Genomic DNA, 6,000 nt, shown 5'->3' with positions numbered 1-6,000 from the left:
GAGACTGTGAAAGGAATGGGTTAATTATGTGCAGGGCAGCTAAGGATGATGAAATGGCGACTGAGGTTGTTAAAAATGGTGATTTATAAAGCCCTAGGAAAGTCAGATGGAATATCTGCCAAATGGATACAAGTTACTGAGAGTACTTCAAATGGGGGGAAGGTGTCTAGCTTCTTTTTGGCTCACAGTATTCATAGGGCTTCTCTTTTTTCCCAGAGCTGAATTTCTGCCCTCCTATACTACACAAAGCAACTACCATCTTGCTCCCTAGTTAACTTCTCACAAGCCACCTAGAAACTTGAACCAGAAATCATACCCTGTAGGAATGAACCTTCTCCCACTCCCCTCAAAACCAACACTTGATCTGGGGTCTCAATATCATGATTGCTGCTGGTGGTTCCCTCATGTCAGCCACTACATCTAAGTGCAGGAATTCACTTTACTACCCAGCCATCTTCTCATTAATCTTCCCAGTTTACTCATACCTGCTTCCTTCAAACCCTTCCAGTACTGGGTCCACAATCAAATTGATTCTGTCATTGCTTGTGAAAGAGATATTATACTCTACTGACCCAGAGCTTCATTCACCATCCATGTAATTTTCCAAATTAAAATATCCCTCCTTAGCCACTACTCTCCTATATGTGCTGTCTCCCCAATTAGAGTATAAGCTGCTTTAGGGCCAGGGCTGTTTTTGTTTTTGTATTTGTGTTGCCAAAAAATGGCACAATGCTTTGAACACTGCAGGTGCTTAATAGATGGTCGCTCACTTTAAAATGAGAACATCATCATGATTACCAATCTATATACTAGTATCCTAATATCTACATAGAATAATATTGGGTACTAAAGGCATGTGGAAGACACTACACAGGAGCTTATGCGATAGAGTCTACAAACTACAGGCCAGTGAGCTTGAATTTGATTCTTGTGAAAATTGTAGAATGTGTTATTAAAATGCTTGTCAGCGATCATCTGGGAAAAGAACCAGTGATAAATGCGATCATAAGAAATAAAATGGGCAATTTCAGTTACATACATACATATATACATACATATATGTATATATATATATATATATATTTTAAAAACTGTTGCATGAACAAAATCAATGCAGCTATAAATATAAAAGATGTTGAGCAGAGAAAAAACCTTTGCATGAAATACCTCTAATAAAAGTCTACTATTCAAGATACATAAGGAATTGGCATAAATATCAAAGAGCAGGGCAGCTAAGTATAGAGTGTTAGGCCTGGAGTCAGAAAGATTCATCTTCCTGAGTTCAAATCTGGCCTCAAGCGCTTACCAGCTGTGTGACCCTAGGCAAGTTACTTAACCCTGTTTGCCTCAGTTTCTTCATTTGTCAAATGAGTTGGAGAAGGAAATGGCAAACCACTCCAGTATCTTTGCGAAGAAAACCCCAAATAAGGTCACAGAGAGCTGGACATGATTGAAAAATGACAGAACAACAATAGCAGACCAAGAACAATTCCTCAAAAGAATAGTTCAGTCAAAAGAGATGAATGAAGTTTTTAAAAGAAGAAAATTATCAACAACTATATGAAAAAAATCACCAATAAGAGAAATACTAATTACAACAATTCCAAGATTTTATATCCCTCAAAGTAGCAATGCTGATTAAATATAGAAATAGTTTGTGCTGGAGGGGCTGTGGGAAACAGACACTAACATATTATTGGCAGAATTGTGAATTAGTCTAATTCTTCTGGAAAGTAATTCTGAATTCAAGAAAAGTCACCAAACTCTTCATATCCTTTGAGCAAGAATTTCCACCACTTCATATATATCCTCAGGATGTCAAAGGCAGAAATGAAAACCCCAAAGCTATCAAAATATTCAAAGGAGAATTTTTTTGTAGTAGGAAAACACAAGAAACAGTAGGTATCATTGATTTAGGAATGGCTGAACAAATTGTGGTATATGAATGCAGTAGAATATTATTGCACCACAAGAAGTGACAAATATAAGGAATTCAGAGAAACAATGGCAGATTTATATGAGCTAATAAAAAGCAAGGAAAGCAAAACCAAGAGACCGACATATGTATAATAACCACAACAATGTAAGTGAAATAACACTTAAAATGAGCTAAACACAGGTGAATTGCAATGGTCAATCTTGTTCCCAGAGGACAGACAGTGAAACCCACTTTCTTCCTCTTGGTAGGGAGGTGATAGACTACAGGAACAGAATGTTAGATGTTTTCATCATTTTAAGGGCAAATTTTGCTTAATTGCTTATCTTTGATACAAGGGAGGGTTCGGTGGGATAGGAAATCAGGAAACAATTGTGATCAAAAATAAAAGGCATCTATTAAACTGTTCTTAAAGTAAGTATTGATTAGAAAGAGGCAGCAACCTTCATTAAAAGTAGATCATGCCACATTAGCTCCAATTACTTCCTTAACATTTACTAAATTGATGAACAGGGAAATGTCACAGTTTTAATTTATCTAGATTTTAACAAAGTGCTTAATAAAGTCTCCCATGGTATTCTAGTGTAAGAGATGGAAAAATGTGGACTAGAGCAGAGGTGCTAAACAAGAGGCCCACAGGCCATGTGAGGCCCATAATATTCCCAGGCATGGCCAGAACCAGATTAAAATATAATTGGGAAATATTTAGCAAAATAAATAAAAATACAATGAAACATAAACAAGATTATATTTTAAAATGCAGCCTGAAAGAGATCCCTATCTATGGGTTAGTGGCTTTATACCACTGGGCTAAACACTATATGATTATTATGGTTGAAGTGATTTTAAAGTTGTATCTATTAATGATTTATCATCAGATTGGAGGAGGTGTCCAAAGGAGTGCCACAGGACTGGGTACTCAATCCCTTTCTGTTTAACTTTTTCATCAGTTACTCAGATAAAGGCATGGTTGGCATGCTTAAAAAATTCTAGATGACAAGAAGGATGTCTAATTCATTGGATGGCAGAGTAGGATTCAAAATGATCTTGTTGGGCTAGAGTATTGACCTATACTGAGTAAGGTGAAATTTAGTAAAGATACATGTAAAGTCCTATACTTAGTTGCAAAAAATAAATACACAAATACAAGATGAAAAAGTGAGTTAGAAAGCAATTTTTCTTTTTTTAATGAAAAATTCTTTTTGATTAAATTTTTTATTTTTAGTTTACAACACTTAGTTCTATATGTTCTTGAGTTTCAAATTGTCTTCCCTTCCTTCCCCTGCCCCCTACCCCCCAAGACAGCATGCAGTCCGATATAGATTCTACATAAACCTTCGCATTAAACTTATTTACATGACAGTCAAGCTGCAAAGAAGAATTATGACCAACGGAATGAATCATGAGAGAGAAGAAACAAAACCAAAAAAGAAGAGGAAAAAAAGAGCGCAAATAGTTTGCCTCAATCTGCGTTCAGACTCCACTGTTCTTTCTCTGGATGTAGCTAGCATGAAAGCAATTTTTCTGAAAAAGATCTGGGGTTTTTGGTGGACTACAAGCCCCATATAAATTCAGTAATAAAGCCATGAAAAAAGTTAAAGCAAACTGGAGTTGTTTTAAGAAATATAGCTTCTAGGAAAAAGGAGATGATGGTTCCATTGTACTCTGCCATGGTCAGAGAACATATGGACTACCAATTGCTACACAGAAAAGTGCAAGGTTTGGGTAAGCAGAGCTTCATACACTGCCTTTATATTTGCTGCTCTGCCTGATTTCAACTCTGCAAAACAAGATGCGCCTCCCAGGATAAGCTCATCTCCCTAAACTCATCACCATTTCTAACTTAAGGCTTGATTAACACCACCTCATTTAGCCTCTTCTCCTCCCTGTTTGGATCACCTCCCTGATGTCATGGTCCTCTTCCAAAACTAAGGACAAACAGCAAAGCAAGGGTGGAATACTAAACTCCTCCCAATGCCTTCCTTTGTAGAGGTAGAAATTGGACTCTTAGATCACTGCACTATGCATCCACTGCTCCTCTTGGTTATAACTCCATGGAACAAGATGCCCCCATGCCAGGTAACCCCTGGTGTCCCTACTCCCCAGCTCCCTCATCCCCTTCCAGCTTTCCTTCCTCCTTTTGTAGAGTATCTCTCCCCACTAGATTATAAGCCACCTGAAAGTAAGGACTGTCTTTCTTTTTATTATTTCTGTCTTCAGTGCTTAACATGCAGTAGACACTTAATAAATGTTTATTAGATTTGTTATAGTCATTGCCTACCTACTAGGAAACAAATAGCAACAATCTCATCAGCTGGTGTATAGATGATTGTAGATAGAAGGTCATGACAGAACAGGCAGAAAGAATTAGTGATCTATGGTGGGTCTAGTCAATGAAGGCTATAGCCCCTAACCTGAAGATGAACTCAGCTAAATTGGAGTCCAGAGACTTGGATTTGAATTCAGGTTCTGTGTCCTTGGACGAACCGCTGAACTTTCTTAGCTTTGTTTCTTTATCTATAAAAATGGAGTTAATGAAAATATTAAGTAAAATAACAAGGCAGTGTGTCATAGAGAATAGAGAGCTAGTCTCGGTCCGGTGTTCAAATCCTACCTCTGATTTTTTCTGTCTGTGGTCAATTTTACTTGACTATGGTCAAGCCTATGAATCTCAGGCAAATCTCTAAATTATGCAAAGGTATAAATATATTTGTACTACCTACATCATGGGATCATTATAAGGATCAATTTAAATAATATATGCAGAGCACTATATTTCAGCAAAGTTGGGTATAAAAGAGATTAATGATTATTGTTCCAGGGTGGAAAGGCTTCCAGCTCATATCTTGAGCTCTTTAGTCTTTTTTGTCCACATACACAGTGACTTGAAATATAACAACAAAGCATATCAAATGATTACCTCGGAGGGCTGAAAAGTCTCTCCCTTGTCCAGAAAACAGAGCCTATTTCTGTTATATTACCACTCATTTAGATACTTAAATGGATGCCTCTTCAGCTGTAATGCATACTCCTGCTCCCTCCACCTGTACAGATGGTAAACCTTCCCACTTTCTAATCTTGTATAATTCCTGTCCATGCCTTTCCATCCCATCCAGACATTTGCTCTGCCTCAGAAATTCCCCCTCTGCCCATATAACCTCCCTCATCTTCCCTTGGGAATCAAGCCTCCCCATCCCTCCCTGGAAGAGTATTTACTCAGTTTTGGAGCTCCTTTCCTGGGATGCACAATCCTGATTGATGAATGGGTAAAAATTCACCTAGATTGTTATATCTAGCAGACCCCAGATGCTTTCTACCCAGACCAGACATCTGCCAGAAAATCCTAGGTTGAAGGACGAGGAGTGGCGTCTTGCCATCTGCCTGGCTGCCAAACCTCCCCTCTGCTCCACCCCATGCATTGCTACTTTTTGCTCTGGGAACATTAATCAAGTCAAAAGGATTGAAACTCCTTTCCTTAGTCACCATTCCCTTGTATTTCCTCTAGTTGTTTTAATATCAAAATGTAACACTTGGGCTTTCTTTCTTTCATTCTAACACATATGCACCTACATATTACGGTCTTTTAATTACTCGTTGGTTATTTCATATATCAGTATCTTGTCTTTTCAACTACCTAGTTGTTTTAATATCAAAATATAACACTCAGGCTTTCTTTCTTTCATTCTAACACACATGCACCTACATATTATGGTCTTTTAATTACTCGGTTATTTCATATATCAGTATCTTGTCTTTTCAACTACCTAGTTGTTTTAATATCAAAATGTAACACTCGGGCTTTCTTTCTTTCATTCTAACACATATGCACCTACATATTACGGTCTTTTAATTACTCGTTGGTTATTTCATATATCAGTATCTTGTCTTTTCAACTACCTTTTGAAATCCCTGACCTCAAAGTCTTGGTGTTCTCTCTGTCTACCTTATTATTTTTTTAATCAGTGCTGAACATGGAAGAGATGCTTAAGAAATAGATGACATATCCTGGAAAGACCATATTCAAATGGATGTGAAAGAAGTTAGGTCAGCCTGCACCAATAATA

This window comes from Trichosurus vulpecula, chromosome 4, assembly GCF_011100635.1.
Source record: "Trichosurus vulpecula isolate mTriVul1 chromosome 4, mTriVul1.pri, whole genome shotgun sequence".
NCBI lineage: Eukaryota > Metazoa > Chordata > Mammalia > Diprotodontia > Phalangeridae > Trichosurus > Trichosurus vulpecula.
This window is presented reverse-complemented; position numbering follows the sequence as displayed.